The 23,019-nt window shown below is 36.6% G+C and overlaps 1 protein-coding gene across 7 annotated transcripts in view; it reads right to left on the minus strand.

Annotated features, from left to right (window-relative positions):
- Window positions 1-23,019, minus strand: part of ENOX1 (ecto-NOX disulfide-thiol exchanger 1) — a 626,515-nt gene that overhangs the window by 536,362 nt on the left and 67,134 nt on the right. The window lies entirely within an intron of this gene.

The raw sequence follows: 23,019 nt of genomic DNA on the forward strand, positions 1-23,019 counted from the left end.
CACCGTGGAGAATACATTCAAACACTTGTAGATCGGCAGAGAATAACAGTGAAGCAGGAGAGAAGCAGATCAGAGAAAAATGAATGAGTGAACTCAGAAGAAAATGGGTGAGTCATCAGGGAATCCCTTTGTGTCACTGGTTTTCACCTAAAATTTTTACTTTACCATATAATGCTTTGCTTGTTATCCCACCTCCAAAAGCCCCTTTTGTTTTCAGCAACCAATATGTAAGAATTGCAACACCTACATAAGTTCCTTTTGGTAAACACATTCAATCTTGACCTGGAAGCTATAGCTAAAAAAAAAAAATCAGTTATATGAAGTTGGAAATAAAGACTTCCAAAGCCCTAATTGCTATAGCAGCTGGCAAATATCAGAAATTTTACAGAATGCCAAGTCACAGCATAAATAATAAAATGTAAAACTCAGTGGTTATAGACTGTGAGCTAAAATTTAAACAATTAAATTATATTATAGAAATGCATCTTTTGAAAATTTAAAATATTTTCATTTTAACACATAAAAATTCACAAAAAATGAATAGTTTGTTTACCTCATATTTTATTGAGGCAAGAAGTAAAACAAAACAATTATCTTAACACCATGATCAAAAATAGAAACTTTCAATCAACACCACACTTTTCACAAAATTATACCAGGCTGAAAACTGCAAATAGCACATGTCAAGTCTTTGCACACTTCACCAGAGATATATTTATTCAAAACAAATGTCTCCCAACGATCTTACTCTAGAAGGAACATGAGTCATATATGCTGAGAAACTCTTCTTACAGTTTTAACCTTTTGGGGGAAAAAGGGCATAACTTCCAGCCTATACGCTAGTAAAGAGCCTGTGAAAAACAATTTCACAGTTTAAAAAGCAAGCATCGCTTTGGCACTGATGCCCAACATTTCAGATACAGAAGCAAAGAGCTCATTCCAGCTGACGACTGCCTTACAACTTGCGAAGCAATTGCATAATGACTAATTCTGGAACTTCTGCAGACACTGGGACAAACACTGCAAACCTTGTAAAAGACAAAAAAATCCCAGTAGTGATAAATCGGCATGGTTGCTCAGGCCCTCTAAGTAGCATCCCGGAAAAGTGCAGTGGCTCCTAATATTACGCTGGGGCACCAGCTAAGAAATGACTTTAGGGAAGAATGCCTCCTGCGGAATCATCTCAAGTCAAACCGATCACTTCGTGTTTACTCACTTCTGGTTCAGGAGTCTGATTTGGGGCTCTACAGAGGAACACAAACCCCATGCTAGCAAAAGGGAGTAGAAAGAATTATTTTCTCCTAGAATGGTACCCCAGCACAATCAGAATTGCTAGAGGGCAGATAGGCAACAGAGCGTTCTTAAAGTTACCCATTTTCTGAATACTAACGAACTTTTCTCAAGCTTTTTGAATGAGCTGAAAACCAGTTTTGAAAGATGAGATATTAAACCATTTCTGTAGGGAATCAGAGCACCGGAGATTATTTACTTTGCTGTAATTACTCTGGCACACAGGGAGATTAGCTTTCAAATGCTACTAGGTTTGCATACAGAGATTTCAATAATGAAGAAAAATTAGTTCCTGTTTTGAATATTTAGGTCTTGAAGTATATATTATTGCTAAAGAATGAACATTGGTTAATACTTGTGCAGAGAAGAATAATTACCAAAACGATTAATTGTTTTAAAGTCTGCACTTATTTTCCCACAAACAATCACTTGTTTGGTTCTTTTCTTTCTTTTTTAAATCAATAGTTTTACATATTTTGGGGGAACGTGATATTTTGAAACATATTTACAATGTGTATGCATGTGTGACACACATCAGGATAACTGAGATATCCATCACCACAAACATTTATCTTGCTTTATGTTGGCAACCTTCCAATTCTATTTTTAACTATATAGTAATTGTTCATTATGGTCACCCTACTGTACTACCAAACCCTTGATATTATTCCTTCTAGCCAAATGTATTTTTGAACCTGTCAACAATCCCTTGTTTTTAAAAAGCATCTTGACTTTTATTAGAGTGAATACTAAATGAAAATGCACTTGGACATTCGCAAACGAGTTTGAATTTCATAAGTCTTGGGTTTTTTAACCAGGAAGACAGACAGCCAACAATTCCATCTAGAAGGGGAAAAATAAAACTTCTGAGTTAAATGAACAAACTTCAAGAAGAGATAAATGGAATAGTAGAAATTCATTTTTTAGTGGTATATTTTCTTGGGTTTTTGAGATTGTTTATGTCATGACTTTAAGCTGGAACCAAATTGATTTCTAAAAAGAGTCCAGTAGCACGTCTCCCTTTACACATTATAGTTCATTATAATTGAATTATAACTATATAGTTCAATATAGTTCATTATAATTGAATAATAACTATGTAGTTATATAGTTATTATTCAATTATAATGAACCATATAATGTAGTTCATATTTATAATTATGGTTCATAATTATAGTTCATAATTATAGTTCATCTCCCTGCTTGCTATCTGTTAGGTGAGAAGGGATTGAGATTAAGGGACAGTGTTTGCACAGTTATTTTTGACTTTTTATTCTGAAACCATTATCAATTTACAGGAAGCTGCAAATGTTCTGTGTACTTTTAGACAGCTTCCCCTGGACAGTAACATCTTAACATAATTATCAAATCCAGGAAACTTAGTTTGGATCGTAATCCTGAAAGATAGAATCCCAAACATTGAAATCCTGAATGATCAAAATCTCTAAATATCAAAATCCCTTTAAATCAAAATCTGAAAGTCCCAAATCCTGAAAATTACAGTCACAAGAAAGTTTCATCATGTTCGATGAAACTATTACCTTGTTACTGTCTTTATCTGGAAACTGAATATGGTTTAAAGAGAGCTGTGCCCCTAAAGAAAAACCTCAGCTATTCATGATAAAGACTTGAAAATATAATCACTGTGAAAGTCGCCCAACTCTTACAAACTGTCTCCCTGCAACTGCCCATAATCTATTCCTTCAATATATTTTTTCATACATAGAATTTGTTAGTATTTTTCTTATTTTAGTTTTTTTACTATTTTAAATTATCAGCATTCATTTCTATAATTCATTTGCTGTGTATTTCATCTTTACATCATTTCAATACTGGAGATTCTGTAGATACCCTTAGATTCATTCTGTAGATACCTTTAGAGAGTTCCAATTAGTTTTATGCTTTTTTTTTTTTTTTTTGCAAAAGTGACTCCACAAAAGTGCATTATCACAATATTAATATTTTTGTAAGCATTGTACATGCATGTAAAAACACTGAAATTTACTCAATAAAGAGATGTACTTTTTGTACATGTTCATTTGCAAAAAATAACATTTCTCGAGATCTCGGCAATTTGGGTGACCTTATATGTTGTAGTGACCCATCTTGGTTTTTTATCCATCTCCTCAAAAGACTTAGACAGCTTCATCACAACATTTCAGATGACCACAGGTACAAAGCTGGTACACACGGTTATACACCATAATGAAATGTATGTACTCATTATTTCCCGTTTAACCTATTCCTTTACAAATACGGTTTATCTGCTCATAATTGTTATACCCATGAAACTGTCGTGTGTATACCTGAGTGTTTACACAAAATATCTGTTAGAGTTTCATATTTTATTGTGTCAGGTAACCTATGAACTGTTCTGTCATGTTTTTACATGTTTCATAAATAAATCTCCTTTTAAAAATGCAAATAAATATCTTTTAACTATTTTTAAAATTATTTTTTCCAGAACTATATTTTGAGGATTTTGATCTTTCAGGATTGTGATTTTGGGGATTTTAGACTGAAGGAATTTTTATTCTTTTGGGATATGGCATTTGGGATTGTGTCTTTTGGAATTACAATCATCTCCCCAAGACACTATAGTATGATGATACCCTTATACCGACTACAGACCTTATTCAGATTTTACCAGCTTTTGCATGCACTAATTTGCATGTATGTATGTATGTATATCTTTTACATAGGTTGAGTCCCTGTATAGATTCTGGAAACCATCACTATAATCAGGAAACAGCATTCTTCTAGCCCCACCACAGAACACCCTCATGCTACTCCCTCCACCCTAACCCTATCCCCTGGCCACCACTAATGTGTTCTCCCTCTCTATAATTCCGTCCTTTCAAGAATGTAATATAAATGGAATTATACACTATGAAATTTTTTGAAACTAGCTTTTTTCACTCAGAATAATGCCCTTTAGACCCAGCCAAGTTGCTGCACATATCAATAGTTCATTTGTATCCTTTTTAGTGCTTTGAAATATTACTTCCGTTTTGATCATCATACAAATTGACTGGATACAGAAATACATTGCTGAGGTTTAAATAGATAGATAAATAGCACTTCTCATACGTTCCAAACAAATTAAAAGGTAAATGAAGTAGGCAGATAGGGGATAAAAAGATATCAATGTTTTACTCTTCAGTCTGATTGGAGAATGTAGTTTTATATCCGATGCCTCAGGGGTTGGCTAATACTCTATGGCAGCTAGATCTGGAAGCCCAGGGCATGCTGAATCCCTACTGTCTAACTCACATTTCAGGTAATGCTATGGTCAAAATGTGTTCCCCCAAAACTCATATATTGAAACTTAGTATTAATAGATAGGGCCTCTAGGAAGTGATTAAGTCATGAGGACAGAGCTCTCATAAAACAGGGTTAGTCCTCTTATAAAAGAAGTCTGGGCTAGGCATGGTCGTTCATGCCTATAATCCCAACACTTTGAGGGGCCAAGGTGGGTGGATCACTTGAAGTCAGGAGTTCGACACCAGGCTGGCCAACATGGTGAAACCCCATCTTTACTAAAAATACAAAAAATTAGCTGGGTGGGGTGGTGGCACCTATAATCCCAGCTACTTGGGAGGCTGAGGCAGGAGAATCGCTTGAACCCAGGAGGCAGAAGTTGCAGTGAGCTGACATCGTGCCATTGCACTCCAGCCTGCACAACAAGAGTGAAACTCTGTCTCAAAAAAAAAAAAACAAGGTCTGAGGAAGCTCTTTTGCCCCTTCTGTCATGAGAGGACACACAGAAGGCACCATCTGTGAGAAACAGGCCTTCACCAGACACCAGATCTGTGGGCACCTTGAAGTTGGACTCCCTAGGCTCCAAAACAGAAAGCAGTAAATTTCTATTGTTTGTAAATTACTTATTGTATGGTATTTTGTTATAGTACCAGGCACAGACTAAGATTAGCCTCAAACACAGGAGAGGAATGACTTGGGAGGCACAGAAAAATGGGTAGTGTTCTTCCCACATTTTCCCTTCCTCAGGGGCAGTGTGCACCTTCTCTCCTCTGTAGAAACATAAGGAGTATGGAAAAGACATTGTAGCCAACAGTCTAGATTTTCTTCCCCCATCCCTTTCACTGTCTCTTAGCTTTTCCCTTCTATTTATGGGTAGCCGGTAATGTTGCTATTCCCCTGAGTGAAGACTGCTTTTCAGGGCCATATGTCCAGGCAGCTTTAGAGGGTTTTCTTAGACCTCTCTTTGAGGCATCTCTGGAATGTTATATGCTTATCTTCCTTTCCACTTCAGAAGTCCTACTCATGGTCCTATTCCTTAGTTTTATAGAATATCTCAATCATATTTCTTGAGAGTAGATTTTATTCAGTAGGTGACAAATTTAAAGCAAATATATAATAAACAGGCAATATGCTAGGAGTTAAGAGAACTTAAAAGTTAAGAGAACTTGTAAATTACCTTAATTTCCAAATGAAGACTCTACCTGTTTCGTTTTCCCTAATGTTTGACTAAAAAGGAATAACTGACTAGCAAAATACACTATGCTTACCAGTTCTATAACAACCTGCCTTTGGAAGCTGTCTCTTTATTAGCTTTTCCTATTTTAAAAAATGACAAATGATCCTGTATCTAATGGAATATATGTTTTTTTAAAAAACAGCTTTTTTCAATTTATAGCAAATTGGTAAACTAGAACAGGCTATTGTATTCCTTCCTCATGCTCAAACCTAAAAAAAAAAAAAAAGTCCTTAGTAGCAAAGAACTGAAAATGACAGGGATGGTGAAAGACACCAAGAATAGGTATGCCACTGTACTCTTCTTCATAGAACTAGAGATGGTGAGAGACACCAAGAATAGGTATGCCACTGTACTCTTCTTCACAGAACTAGGGATGGTGAGAGACACCAAGAATAGGTATGCCACTGTACTCTTATTCATAGAACTAGGGATGGTGAGAGACACCAAGAATAGGTATGCCATTGTACTCTTCTTCACAGAACTAGAGATGGTGAGAGACACCAAGAATAGGTATGCCATTGTACTCTTCTTCACAGAACTAGGGATGGTGAGAGACAGCAAGAATAGGTATGCCACTGTACTCTTATTCATAGAACTAGGGATGGTGAGAGACACCAAGAATAGGTATGCCACTGTACTCTTCTTCATAGAACTAGGGATGGTGAGAGACACCAAGAATAGGTATGCCATTGTACTCTTCTTCATAGAACTAGGGATGGTGAGAGACACCAAGAATAGGTATGCCATTGTACTCTTCTTCACAGAACTAGGGATGGTGAGAGACACCAAGAATAGGTATGCCACTGTACTCTTCTTCATAGAACTAGGGATGGTGAGAGACACCAAGAATAGGTATGCCATTGTACTCTTCTTCATAGAACTAGAGATGGTGAGAGACACCAAGAATAGGTATGCCATTGTACTCTTCTTCATAGAACTAGGGATGGTGAGAGACACCAAGAATAGGTATGCGACTGTACTCTTCTTCATAGAACTAGGGATGGTGAGAGACACCAAGAATAGGTATGCCACTGTACTCTTCTTCATAGAATTACGATGACAAATTAAGATACTGATGGACAAAAATAAAAGAGAAGCCTGTATCAATAGTTTAGGGAGAATCACATAATGTTGAATTAATGTCTTCCAAACAAAATAAAATGTGAACTATACAAAGGAAATCAAAAGAAGAGAAAGTTAATAAAAAGAAAAAATAATAAACAGAAAATATATATAACTAAGATATCAGGAATAAGTCCTGATGTAACAGTATTTAAAGTCATTATAAATGTTAGAAGCCCACCAATCACGACCCTCAGAAAAGTTCTAACTTCTAGTAATGGTGGAGTAGCTTATAACAGAGTAACCCTTGCTGAAAACAGGTACTAATGCCACACAAAACATAAAAACCACTTTTTCAAGGCACTGAAGAGAAACCAAATGAAGAAGGAAACTGACCTTTGAAAGAAAGAAAGCACACTGAGTAAGATCTACTTTTACACATCTTTTCCCTTAGGACAGAATAGGTCAGATTCAAGCAGAAATCCAGTGGTGTTGGTATGAAGTGTCAGAGGACAGAGTCTGAGGTTGTCAGAACACTGCAAAAGCAATAGGGGGTGGGATTGGCAATCCAAAAAGAAGAAACGCATATAAATAATACCTAACACCTGAAACCTGCCTATAAATCATTGGCTGATCACTTGAATTGTGCATACAGGCATGCATAGGAGAAGACACCAACCAATGGAAGGCTGAAGGAACCAAATAGAGATTTCAGCAGCAGTATATTTCACCTGCTGAGAATTATAATCTTAACTTTGCAATTTAAGTCCTGCCAACTAGTGGGGGCTTGGGAAATAACTCGGACTTTCTAGTGACATCATAGAAGGGTCATGAGTTAAAAATACTTATTTGAAGAACTATTCTCCTTACGACTAAAGACAAAACAAAAAAAGTCCTATCCTAACAAAGCCTAATACCAAGCCTCCCCAAATTTAATACAATTGACTGGTAACATAACTAGATGTCGGATATTATCCAATAACACGAAAGATATAGGTAAAAGACTACAGAGGATATAAACCACAATACTAAAAATATTTAATTAACCTAAAAAATTCAGAAAGGAGGAACAGAGGAACAAAATAGAGGAGACAAATGGAAACCAAATAGCAAACTGCACACTTAAAAATAAACATAAAAAATTAAATTAAATACACATAACACTCCTACAGTGATCTGAGATTGCACCACTGTACTCCAGCCTGGGTGACAGACGGGAATTCTGTCTCAAAAAATATATGTATGTGTATATACATATACTTCTAAAATATGTGTATGTATATGTAACACTCCAATGATAAGGCAAAGATTGTTAAACTAGGTAAGAAAGCAAACAAATATATGCTCTATTTAAAAAGATGCATTTAAATGTAAAGATAGACAAACATTAAAAAAAGAATTAAAAAAAATACATCAATTATTCCACACATAAGAAAGTCTGTATTGCTATATAAATATCAAAGTAGACTTAAAGACAATGCATATTACCCAAGAAAATAAGTGTTATTTCTTTTTTTTTTCTTTTCTTTTTATTGCCTTTTAAGTTTTGGGGCACATGTGAAGAACATGTAAGATACTTGCATAGGTACACATATGGCAGTGTGATTTGCTGCCTTCCTCCCCTTCACCCACATCTGGCATTTCTCCCCAGGCTATCCCTCCCCAGCTCCCCCACTGCTGTCCCTCCCCTATTCCCCCCAATAGACCCCAGTGTGTAGTGCTCCCCTCCCTGTGTCCATGCGTTCTCACTGTTCATCACCGCCCATGAGTGAGAACATGTGGTATTTCATTTTCTGTTCTTGTGTCAATTTGCTGAGCATGATGTTCTCCAGATTCATCCATGTCCCTACAAAGGACACGAACTCATCAATATTGATTGCTGCATAATATTCCATGGTGTATATGTGCCACATTTTCCCAGTCCAGTCTATCATCGATGGGCATTTGGGTTGGTTCCAGGTCTTTGCTATTGTAAACAGTGCGGCAATGAACATTCGTGTACACGTGTCCTTATAGTAGAATAATTTATAGTCCTTTGGATATATACCCAGTTATGGGATTGCTGGGTCAAATGGAATTTCTATTTCTAGGTCCTTGAGGAATCGCCACACTGTCTTCCACAATGGCTGAACTAATTTACACTCCCACCAGCAGTGTAAAAGTGTTCCTATTTCTCCACATCCTCTCCAGCATCTGTTGTCTCCAGATTTTTTAATGGTCGCCATTCTAACTGGCGTGAGATGGTATCTCAATGTGGTTTTGATTTGCATCTCTCTAATGACCAGTGACGATGAGCATTTTTTCATATGTTTGTTGGCCTCATATATGTCTTCTTTTGTAAAGTGTCTGTTCATATCCTTTGCCCATTTTTGAACGGTCTTGTTTGTTTTTTTCTTGTAAATCTGTTTTAGTTCTTTGTAAATTCTGGATATCAGCCCTTTGTCAGATGGGTAAACTGCAAAAATTTTTTCCCATTCTGTTGGTTGCCTGTTCACCCTAATGACTGTTTCTTTTGCTGTGCAGAAGCTGTGGAGTTTGATTAGGTCCCATTTGTCTATTTATGCTTTTGTTGCCAATGCTTTTGGCTTTTTGGTCATGAAGTCCTTGCTTACTCCTATGTCCCGAATGGCTTTGCCTAGATTTTCTTCTAGGGTTTTTATGGTGCCAGGTCTTGTGTTTAAATCTTTAATCCATCTGGAGTTAATTTTAGTGTAAGGTGTCAGGAAGGGGTCCAGTTTCTGCTTTCTGCACATGGCTCGCCAGTTTTCCCAACACCATTTATTAAACAGGGAATCCTTTCCCCATTGCTTGTTTTTGTCTGGTTTATCAAAGATTGCATGGTAGTAGGTATGTTGTGTTGCCTCCGATGCCTCTGTTCTGTTCCATTGATCTATATCCCTGTTTTGGTACCAGTACCATGCTGTTTTGATTACTGTAGCCTTGTAGTATAGTTTGAAGTCCGGTAGTGTGATGCCTCCCGCTGTGTTCTTTTTACTTAGAATTGACTTGGCTATGTGGGCTCTCTTTTGGTTCCCTATGAAGTTTAAGGTGGTTTTTTCCAGTTCTGTGAAGAAGGTCATTGGTAGCTTGATGGGGATAGTATTGAGTCTGTAAATAACTTTGGGCAGTATAGCCATTTTCATGATATTGATTCTTCCTAACCATGAACACGGAATGTTTCTCCATCTCTTATTTCATTGAGCAGTGGTTTGTAGTTCTCCTTGAAGAGGTCCTTTACGTTCCTTGTTAGTTGCATTCCTAGGTATTTTATTCTCTTTGCAGCAATTGTGAATGGCAGTTCGTTCTTGATTTGGCTCTCTTTCAGTCTGTTATTGGGGTATAGGAATGCTTGTGATTTTTGCACATTGATTTTGTATCCTGAGACTTTGCTGAAGTTGCTTATCAGTTTCAGGAGATTTGGGGCTGAGACGATGGGGTCTTCTAGATATACAATTATGTCGTCTGCAAATAGAGACAATTTGACTTCCTCCTTTCCTATCTGAATACCCTTTATTTCTTTTTCTTGCCTGATTGCTCTGGCTAGAACTTCCAGTACTATATTGAATACGAGTGGTGAGAGAGGGCATCCTTGTCTAGTGCCAGATTTCAAAGGGAATGCTTCCAGATTTTGCCCATTCAGTATGATATTGGCTGTTGGTTTGTCATAAATAGCTTTTATTATTTTGAGACACGTTCCATCAATATCGAGTTTATTGAGGGTTTTTAGGATAAAGGGCTGTTGAATTTTGTCAAAGGCCTTCCCTGCATCAATTGAGATAATCATGTGGTTTTTGTCTTTGGTTCTGTTTATGTGGTGAATTACGTTTATAGACTTGTGTATGTTGAACCAGCCTTGCATCCCCGGGATGAATCCTACTTGATCATGGTGGATAAGCTTTTTGATGTGCTGTTGCAATCAGCTTGCCAGTATTTTATTGAAGATTTTTGCATCTATGTTCATCATGGATATTGGCCTGAAGTTTTCTTTTCTTGTTGAGTCTCTACCAGGTTTTGGTATCAGGTTGATGTTGGTCTCATAAAATGATTTGGGAAGGATGGGGTGTTACTATAGAGAGGCATTTCATTAATAAAGTATAATGGCCAAAAATATGTAGGCACCTAAGAATTTTAACATATATGAAATAAAGACTTAGAAGGAATAAGGGGAAAAATGGAAACATTCACATAGTTGGAGAGTTTTAACACCCCTCTCTTAGGAAACGATCAAACAATGAACCGGAAAGACAGTATGAATGTAGAGATGTTAACATTGTCAGTGGACTTCAACTTAAACTGGGTTTTGAATACAAAATTCAACAGAGCAAAATTCACATAACACACGTTCTTGTCAAGTACACTGAAGAATAATAGTACAGACCATATATTGGAACAAAAACAACTCTCAATAAATTTTTAAAAATCAGATAGAATGATTTCTATCTACACATATTTAATTAGATATCAGTATTAAGAGGTCGAGAAATTACCAGGCCTCTCCGAATATTTGTCAATTAAGCAGCACCCTTCTAAACAATCCATGGGTCCAAAGAAATCATAAGTGAAATCAGAAAATACTTCAGACTAACTAATAATAACATATAAAAATTTGTAAGATTTACTAAGTCAATGTTTAAAAAAAAATCTGTAGCTTTAAAAAACGTGTATTTTTAAAAGTAAGAAAGGTTTAAAATGAATGATCTATGTGGCCAAGTTAAGAAGCTAAAAATAGAATAAATGATACAAAGTAATTAGAAACAAGGAAGCAATAAAATAAAGCAGAAAACAATGAAATAGAAAAGAGACAATAATGAATTTCAGCAAAGCAATTTGGGTTCCTGAAAATAGAAGAAGGAAAGAGGCGGAGGGAACATACAACACCACACTTAGTAATTATCACCCGAATAACAAAACATGGCAGCAGTATTACAAAAAAGGACAATTACAAACCAACATCACTTATAAAGATGTAAAAGCCATAACAAAGTATTAGCAAATCAAGCCCAGCAACACGTAAACAGACAACACAGCGTGGCCATATGGGATTTATCCCAAAAATACAAGATTAGAACATTCAAAACTTCATGTGATTACCAAAAATATTAACAGTATAAAGGGTAAAATAAAAATTATGATCATGGTAAAAGATACAGGAAGGACATTTTACAAAATTGAACACATGATCAAGAAATTTAAAAAAAAAAAACAAGCTCCTAGTAATAGAAGGAAACCTGATAAAACAAAGAAAATCTCACTCTAATATCACATTCAATGTTGAAACATTGAACGTTTTTCCCCTAAAGTCAGGAAAATATCCACTCTTACCACGTCTACTCAGTATGGAACTAGCAGCCCTGTACAGTGCAGTGAGACAAGAAAGAGTATATATAAGGCATAAACATTGGAATGGAAGAAGTAAAACGGTTTTTTGCCCCCATCCTCACCCTTGACCCAGACAACATGGTTGCTTACAGTAGAAATTTTAAGCAATTTACATACACATAAAATTACTGGAATTAAAACATTCCTTTAGAAAGGTCAGATGACAGAAGGCGAATAAATGAAAATCAACTCTATTTCTATATACTGGCAATGAATATCTGAAAATGAAATTTAAAATAATACTATTTACAACTGCATAATAAAACATTAAATAGGGGAAAAGCATAATGACAAATATGCATTTGTCCTCTGTAAGGAAAACCAAAAAATATTAGAGAAAAAATAAAGACCTATTTAAATTAATACATGTTTCATGTTTCATGGAAGTCTCAACTTAAACTATGACCTGCCCCAAAGTTGATTTGTAGATTCAATGCCATCCCTATGAAAATCACAGCAGGATTTTTGGAGAAATTGGCAGGTGATTCTAAAATTGCATGAAAAGGTAAAGAACCTATAGTTATTAAAACAATAAGAACAAAGTAGAAAGATTTATAGAAACTGATTCCGAAATTTACAAAAATGCTATCATAAAATGTGGTTTTGATATAAGGACAGAAAAAGAGATAAACCAAAAGAAATAAAGAATTGAGAAATGTAAGTGGACGTATGTTGTTAGAGTAGGTGGTTGGGCAGACATGAGCAGGGTAGGAGAGGGGCCCCTTTTACTAGGAATGTCAGGCTACTATCAGGTGATGACCAGGCAGTTGTTAAACTGTCTCTCTAAACTAATAATTGGTTGTTGCTGGTGCCAGGGAAAGGCAGTTTTCCAACAGATAGAGAACACCTGAGGCTGGTGATCAGCAGCTCCCCGATAAGATCTCAGGAATTGGCTCACACATGCACACTAAGAGGCAAAATGGCAAGTTTAACTGGTATATGAGCTTGCTCTAGGAACACTCATCTGGGAAGGGAAGAATGCCTTAAGTGAGCAAGCATACAACTTTAATAAGCACACTGTGCATGCAGCCCCTCCTAAGTGTGGACAGGCTACTGTGCTTGGGGACAGCCCACCCCAAGGGAAGAATCAGGGTAGAAGTAGCATAGACCCTGAAATCATGCCAATGTATGAAGCCTCAAGTCAAAGGTCAACAGTGTACTTGAATCTCTCAAGGCACCTGCTTGGCCCTTTTCCAGTGTACTTGACTTCCTTTTGTTCCTACTCTAAAATTTTTAATAAACTTTGACTCCTATTCTAAAACTTGCCTTAGTCTCTTGCTTTTCCTTATGCTCCCACAAATTCTTTCTTCTGAGGAGGCAAGAGTTAAGGTTGCTGCAGCCCCATATGGATTTGCTGCTGCTGCTAACAACATGAAAAATTAATTTTCAACAAAAGCACCAAGGTAATTTAATAGACACAGAAACTGTGGTCTTTTCGACAAATGATGCTGAAACAAATGTAAATCTGTATTGAATAAATAGGCTCACAATAGACAGGTAACATAGCCCAAGACGATTCATGAGCTACATATAAAACTAAAAATAACAGCTGATAGAGGAAAAAACCTTTATGACATTAGAATGGCAAAGATCTTTCCATACACAAAACCCGTTAAGAGTTAGGCAAAACGAAACCAAAAACATTCTGCTCTTCAAATGATATCACTAAGAAAATGAAAAGGCAAGGCATTCCCAGAGTGGCTTTAAAAAGTAAATAGCTTGTCTATGAGAATTACGGTTTTTTTAAATAAGAATATAAAATTACTAGGGTAAAAAGGAAGAAAATATTTAAAATACACATATCTGACAAATTATGTCTTTCCAAAATATACTTTTTAATTCTACAATTTAATAATAAAGAGACAATACAATAAGTAATGGGCAAAAGAATTAAATAAAACCTCAAGAAATAAAGATGCAAATGGACAATTAGTATAAGAAATGGCTTCAATTTGACACCCTTAGTTATCTGAGAAATGCAAATTAAAACCACAAAAACTGATGAGGTAATTGGCCACAATACTGAAAAACACAATACATTCCAGTGGATCAACATCATATAGAAAATTTTTATGACCATAATATGTAGCAAAATCTGAAATTAATAACAAAGAAACATAAAAGTAAAAAAGTTGGCAAAGTAAATATTAACTAGCCATTACAGAGGAGATATTGAGATAAATTATAATTTTAAGTACATTTTTAAGGAAACAAAAAAGACTGCAAACAAGCAAATTAAACAGTCAACACAAGAATCTGCAAAAAGCAAGTAACAAATTGAAACACACAAAAAAGAAATGATGATGAGGGCAGGGATCAATGTAAAAAACATTCATAAAGGAAGGAGGAGGAGGAGGACAAAGAGAAAGAAGTGAAAGAGGAGGAAAGAAGAAGGGAGAAGAAAGAGCTAGTTCTTGAAAAAGATTGCTAAATTATACAGAAAGAAAATCTGAAAATGATAAAAATGTAGAAGTCGTAAATTAAATTTAAAAACAGAAATAACTACAAACTGATTTTTAAAGAAGAAAGGAATATCAAATATTCTTGAAAATATTAAGCTTCAAAATTGTTTGAAATAAAATAGAAATCTTGAATAAAACAATAACTATTAAAAATAGAACTGGAAATAATAATTTTTAAATCTCTTCCAAAAAAGGAAAAGATTAAGCCCAGATCAGCTGGGTGTGGTGGCTCACACCTGTAATCACAGCACTTTGGGAGGCCGAGGTGGATGGATTACCTGAGGTCAGGAGTTAGAGACCAGCCTGACCAACATGGTGAAACCCCATCTCTACTAAAAATATAAAAATTAGCCAGGTGTGGTGGTACATGCTTGTAATCCCAGCTATTCAAGAGGCTGAGGCAGGAGAACTGCTTGAGCCTGGGAGACAGAGGTTGCAGTGAGCTAAGATTGTGCCACTGCACTCCAGACTGGTTGACAGAGGAAGAAGAGTCTGTCTCAAAAAAAAAAAAAAGATTAGGCCCAAAACTCATTTTGCCAGTGAGTGTTACTTTCAACAAACTGATCATTTCTATTTTATATAAGTTGTTAAAATATATGGAAAAAGAGGATAAGCTGCCCAGCATATGTGATAAGGACACTGGTACCTTAACTCCAAAGCCTAATAAGGAAAATATAAGAAAATCTCACCAACATAGATGCAAATATGTTAATATAAACATAGTCAATCACATCCAACAGAGTATTAAAATAGGAGGGAAGGGGAAAAAGAGGGCAGGAGGAGGGAAAGACGGTGGCAGGGCAAGGCGACTATGACAAAGACCACAAAGACATCATGATCAGATAAAGTTTATCCTGATGTTCAGATCTATCCTCTGAATGTCTGGAAAACAAACTTCCTAATAATTCAATGATGGTTTGACGTTAGAAAGCCTGTTAAAGTAATCTGTCACATTAACAGATTAAATGAAAAAAAACCACTTGGTTATCTCAATAAATGTAGAAATAACATTTGAAAAGTATACAATGATTCATGTTAAAAATTCTCAGACTACTAAGAATGAGGGTAATTTCCTTAATAAGATAAACGTTCTATACCAAAATCTACAGCAAGTGCTCAATTAATTTAAAAACTTTAACTCATAATACTATCTGCTCTCACTACTTCAAGCCAACAATAGGAGAAAACAAAAAGAAACCAGAAGGATAATAATTGAAGGAGGAGAGAAAAATGTGGTCAGTATAAAGTGTCTATCAACATGGAAAAATTAACACAATCAATAGATACAGGGAAATGTGCCCAACATAAAAAAGTAAGCTAAACCAATAGATAACAATTAACAGAATCAATACATAAGTAGAAAAATAATAACAAATTTGAACAAGGTAGTTGAATTAAAGATAAACTTATCAACATCTACAACATTGTTCTACAGAAACAATTATCAAGTAGAAAAATATAAAAGAAAATAAGATAGTATCCACAGTAAAAGAAATATCTTGAAATTAACTTGAAAGTAGAATGCTCAAGGAAGTCCTGGCCAGAGCAATCAGGCAAGAGAAAGAAATAAAAGATATCCAAATAGGAAAAGAAGAAGTCAAATGATCTCTCTTTGCTGACAATATAATTCTATACATAGAAAATCCTGAAGACTATGAATTAGTTTATCAAAACTAATTCAGTTAAATGTCAGAATATAAAGTCAATGTACAAAAATCAATAGCATTCCTATACAGTAATAATGTTCTAGCTGAGAACCAAATCAAGAACATAATCCCATTTACAATTCCCACAAAAAAATGAACTACCTAGGAATTCATCTTACCAAAGAGGCCTAAGTAATCTCTACAGAGAGAACTACAAAACACTGCTGAAAGAAATCAGAGATGAAACAAATAAATTGAAAAACATATTAATATCATGCTTATGGATTGGAAGAGTCAATATTGTTAAAACGGCCATACTGCCCAAAGCACTATATAGATTCAGTGCTATCCCTATCAAAATACCAACATGGTTTTTCAAAGAGTTAGAAAAATCTATTCTAAAATTCACGTGGAACCAAAAAAATAAAAACAAACAAACAAAAAAAGCCTGAATAGCCAAAGCAATTCTAAGCAAAAAGAACTAAGCAAGAGATATCACATTACCTGACTTCAAACTACACTTTAAGCCTACAGTTACCAAAACAGCATGGTACTGGTACAAAAACAGATACCAAGACCTAAAGAACAGCATACAGAAATAAACCTGCATATCTACAACCATCTCATCTTTAACAAAATGAACAAAAAAAAGCATTAGGGAAAGGACTTCCTATTCAATAAATGGTGCTGGGATAACAGGTTAGCCATATGCAAAAGAATGAAACTGAACCCCTACCTCTCAGCATAGCAAAAATTAATCTAACATGGATTAAAGATTTAAATTTAAGACCTCAAACTATAAAATTCCTAGAAGAAAACCTAGGCAGTCCTTCTTAATATTGGCTTTGGCAAAGAATTTATGGCTAAGTTCCCAAAAGCCACTGCGACGAAAACAAAAATTGACAAGTGGGACCTAATTAAATTAAAGAGCTTCTGCAGAGCCAAAGAAACTATCAACAGAGTAAACAGCCAACAGAATGGGAGAAAATATTCACAAACTACACATCTGACCAGGTCTAATACCCAGAATCTATAAGCAAAAACAAGTCAACAAGCAAAAATAATGCAATTTAAAAAATGGGCAAAGGACATGAACAGACACTTCTCAAAAGAAGATGTACAAGTGACCAAGAAACATGAAAATAAAAGCTTATCACTAATCATCAGAGAAATGCAAATTACAACTATAGTGAGATACCATCCCATACCAGTCAGAATGAAGATTACTAAAAACTCTAGAAGAAAACATAGACAATACCATTCAGGACAGAGGTGTGGGCAAAGACTTCATGACTAAAACACCAAAAGCAATGGCAACAAAAGTCAAAATTGATAAATGGGATCTAATTAAACTAAAGAGCTTCTGCACAGCAAAAGAAACTATCATTGGAGTTAACAGGAAACCTACAGAATGGGAAAAAAAATTTGCAATCTATTCATCTGACAAAGAGCTAATATCCAGAATCTACAAAGAACTTAAACAAATGTACAAGAAAAAAACCAACACCACCATCAAAAATTGGGCAAAGGATATGAACAGACACTTTTCAAAAGAAGACATTTATGCAGCCAACAAACATGAAAAAAAGCTCATCATCACTGGTCATGTGAGAAATGCAAATCAAAACCACAGTGAGGTACTGTCTCATGCCAGTTAGAATGGCAATCATTAAAAAGTCAGGACACAACAGATGCTGGAGAGGATATGGAGAAATAGGAACGCTTTTACACTGTTGGTGGGAGTGTAAATTAGTTCAATCATTGTGGAAGACAGTGTGGCAATTCCTCAAGGATCTAGAACCAGAAATAACATTTGACCCAGCAATCCTATTACTGAGTATCAACCCAAAGGATTAGATATCATTCTACTATAAAGACACATGCACATGTATGTTTATGGCAGCACTGGTCACAACAGCAAAGACTTGGAACCAACCCAAATGCCCATCAATGATACACTGGATAAAGAAAATGTGGCACATACACACCATGAATACTATGCAGCCATAAAAAGAATGTGCTCATGTCTTTTGCAGGGACATGGCTGAAGCTGGAAACTATCATTCTCAGCAAACTAAAACAGGAACAGAAAACCAAATACTACAATTCTCACTCATAAGTGGGAGCTGAACAATGAGAATACATGGGCACAGGAGAGGAACATCACACATTGGGGCCTGTTTGGGGGTGGGTGGCTACAGGAGGGATAGCATTAGGAGAAATACCTAATGTAGATGACGGATTCATAGGTGCAGCAAACCACCATAGCACACGTATACCTATGTAACAAACCTGCACATTCTGCATATGTATCCCAGAACTTAAGAGATAATAAAAAAAATAAAAAAATAAAATGCTGGCGAGGCTGCAAAGAAAAAGAGTCACATATACATATTGCTGGAAATACAAACTAGTTCAGCCACTGTGGAAAGAAGTCTAAAGATTTCTCAAAAAAGTTAAAATAGAACTTCCGCTTGACCTGGCAACTCACTACTGGGTGTATACCTCAAAGGAAATAATCAATTCTATCAGAAAGCCACTTAGAAGCCCATTGCAGCACTATTCGCAATAGCAGAGACATGGACTCAATCTAGGTGTCCTTCAACAGTGGTTGGATAAAGACATGTGGTACATATGCACTATGGAATACACTGCAGCCATACAAAAGTGAAATAATGTCCTTTGCAGCAAGATAGATTGAGCTGAAGACCATTATCCTAAGATAATTAATGCAACAGAAAACCAAATACAGTATGTCCTCACTTATAAATGGGAGCTAAACATGGAATATACCTAGGCATAAATGTGGGAACAACAGGCACTGGGAACCACTAGATGCGGGGGGGAGGGAGAGAAGAGGGGATGGGCTGAATAAGCTTTTATACCAGTGGTGTAAAAGCATTCCTATTTCTCCAGATACTAGGTACCATGCTCATTACCTGGGGGACAATATCATTTGTACCGCAAACCTCAGCATCACACAATATACCCATGTAACAAACCTGGACATGTACCCTTTAATCTATAATAAAAGTGAAATTAGTTAAAAATTAGAATCATAATAAAGGTGGTAAAATAGCTTAGGAATAATGATATAATGTTGATGTAGGACCCTTCAAACAAGAGTTTGTTATATATTCTTCCTTGTGCACGTATTCTACCATGTCCTTTAGCAGTATTTTAAAATTTCTTCATAAAGGTTTTACACATTTACAGTTTTAAAACAGAATGCACAAGATCTCTCTAGAGAAACTTTATTTAAAAACTACATTAAGATCAGCTACAATGGACATGATGAATTAACCAAGAAATATTCCATATATGGGAAAAAATTATCATCATCCTATAATTTATTTTTCCTACCGCTATTCTTTTCCAGCTCTCAGGGAGGCAACTGATTTATCCCCTGAAGGCTCAGGGCCTGATTCCAAGCTGATCTAGATGTAAGACAATCAGCATTTTACTTTCCACTGGCAACCATTCCCTGAAGGTCTGGAGCTAGTGGCTCTTCCAGGTATTTGTTTCCACAAACATTCTTAAGCCTCTTATATGTGCTGCCTATTAGAAATCAGATGTCCTTCAGCAGTGATAACTGTTTTTATACCTGCCACTGAGTTGTAGCACTCTGTAAACACTGATTCTCTCTCTCTCTCGCTCTCTCTCTCTCTCTCTCTCTCTCTCTCTCACACACACACACACACACACACACACACACACACGTTCAAGGTAAGGTGTGGACTTTGGTTCCTGTGACTCTGTCAGCCTGCCCTTCTGGCTGGGTGCTGAGCTGCTCATTGCAGTGCCTGGGCATTCAGTCTCCCCCTGACTTCTCTATGCCCCAGTGGTCATAGTTAACGCTGTGGCTGGAAAGATGAGAGATGAGAAGACTGAAAGGGAAATTCTAGAAACTAGAAATGCACCAAGTCCTTGGGGACTCACAGACAAAACACCTGACTAATCCCTCATTTCAACAGAAGTAACCGAAAGGAATAGCCAACTGCCAGAGAACTCTAATGCAGCGCAAGTGTGGACAGTCTCGGAGCAGGCAGTGGAGCACCAGAACCCTAAAAAGACCGGCCAAAGTCCTGAAAAAGCTTGCTGCACCCTTTGGCTATAGAGCTTTTCACCTAAGGGGCCATACACCCTCCCAACCTCTAGCCTGTCCAAATGAATGAGTCTCTTTCCCACTTCTGACCTTCTAAGACTGCTAGAAAGCTATCAGATCTCATTTCTGAGACATCATAAGAGCAAGATTTGTCAATTTGCTGAAATTGTCACCATTTGTAAATGTACTGAAATGTAAAGACAAGAACCTATAGCAGGTTCACCTAATTCTCTCTTCAAGCAGATATATTTGGAAAAATTCCAGATGTATATCTTTAACTGTAATCATTCTAAAAGCAAGACAGAACAGTGTTTCATTTTGAAGGGAAATTGTCTGGAGTTAACATAAACTACATATGTTATTATTGAAAAATCACGTACATAAGTCTGATGTTTCTCTCAGGACTGTGCTTGCCGATCCTATGCAATATCAATAAGAAAGCAATGATCTTACTCAATATTCTTGTGCCACACAAGTAAACATTCTATAAACACACTATGTTCTCTTTAATAAGGCAGTCCCGGACTAGGGCTGCTCCCTGAACCTACCAGTTTCCGTACTTCCATCGCTCAGTGACTTACCACAAGTTTTCCTTCACACAGAAGCTCATTCAATGCCTCTCTCTATCATTTCCTTCCTCAATGGCCGCTCAAACAGCACCTTCTCCTTGAAACTCTGCCTGCTCTTCCCAGGTGCCCAAGCCCTCTGAGCTCTCTCAATTATTCTCTACTACTCACAGTGCTGGAGTTATGGGCACGTGACTTGTGCAGCCACAGAAAGCTTCACTCTTAGAAAGACCCAACTGAGTTTAATGCTCTACTGTCATCATCGTGACATTTTTCAGAACGTTATTTTTGAACTTGTGTTTTGTAAGTGAAGTCTGATGGGACACTGGAGCATGGGCGCGACCAGAGGGGTATGCACAAGTGCGTCCCCATTTGTTTCTACTTTATTTGTATATAGCTTTCCTGATGCCCCATGAAGACAGAATTCCAGTGGTTCCACAATGGGTGGGAGGGAGTCTATCAAGACTCAAAGCCAAGTACCAGGTAACATATGACTAAGCAGTGCATAAACAGGGACACTGACAGCCCCAGGAGGGCATGCTCTCCACTTGAACCAGAACTCGATTCACAGGTAGAAAGAAGGCAACGTTGTTCTAAATAGTAGTCAACCGCTTGCTGGAAATAATGACACAGAAGAAAAGGAAGAAGAACACAGGGCAACCCATTATTCATTTTCTTTTCAGTCCTTCCTTATTTATCAGTAGTCCAAAAGGAGAGTGGTGGGTAGAAAGTGCACATATCAAGAAGTAAAATAGAAACAACTGAGTTCGTTTTGTGCCGTTTCTGCTGGTTTGGTAAGAACGGATTTGTGTCATTTCTGTGATTCCACATACACATTTAGTACCCTTACAGTTACATTTAAAACCAAAATTACACAGTATACAGGTGGATGGTAAAATTCATGCTAATATTTAAATTTTTAATTACTATTTTCTTAGGATATCAAATAGCAAATTTAAAACACCATACATGGAGAGACTACATAAGTAAGAAAAAATGGTTTTATATATTTCATACCTTTACTGGCACTTTTTCCCCTGCTTTTTGAACAAGGGACCCCACATTTTCATTCTGCAGTGTACCCTGCAAGTTAGGTCGACAGCCCTTGCACTGAGTCATCAGTCTCTGGAGCATAGAGACTCTGCTTCACACACGGCTCTATGACTGCAGCACCTAGGCTATTTCTTCATGTTCATTCAGTGCTCAGTAAACACTTGTTAAACATAGAATGTGGTGCATATCGTAAAGAACAAGAGATCTTAGCACCCCAAGCTAGGAAGACAATAACCCTGCTCTCGACAAAACAAACAGACCACACCTGGGGTATAATGTCCACTTCTTGGAGCCACCTTTGAACAGAAATGTAGAGGAGAGCTCATCAAAAGGTACTGGATTCAAATTATTTCAGCAGCTTACTAGCAATGTAAGCAAACAGAAATTGATGAGCTTTTGTGAGCCTCAGTGTCCTTTTTTGCAAAATGGGGATAAAAGGGTATTTTAAAAGACAATGTAAGTGAAAGCATTTTGCAAATTCTAATGCTTTATACAAACGTTAGTTGTTATGATCCTAACTAGAAGGTATCTACAGGAGATTAACTGGAAGGACGAGACGGCATAACGGCAGGGCCTTAGGCAGCAGAGAAGATCTAAGAGGAATTCAGCCAATGACTTCTAACAGTTAAGTGTTCACAGAGGATGCAGGTTTAAGGGTGACCTGTGAGAACACAGTAAACATCTCTGGAAGAAATTTATAATAAGGCAGGAAACAAGCATGAGGAAAATTTTCCAAAGACACAAACATGGGCCTGTCTGAGGACACAGTAAGCTCCTGTCCCTTGAGAGAGTCCAGGACTACCTAAGGTTTTAGGAAACATGTAACATCAGATAACAACTGGACATAAAGTAATAATCAGAATGATGGTGGCAGATATTGTTTACTGGTGCATCCTAAACACTAGACACAACGAGAGGGACTTTACATGTACTGTCTTTTAAAATCATAACAAATCCA

Source organism: Callithrix jacchus, chromosome 5 (genome assembly GCF_049354715.1).
Source record: "Callithrix jacchus isolate 240 chromosome 5, calJac240_pri, whole genome shotgun sequence".
Taxonomy (NCBI): Eukaryota; Metazoa; Chordata; class Mammalia; order Primates; family Cebidae; genus Callithrix; species Callithrix jacchus.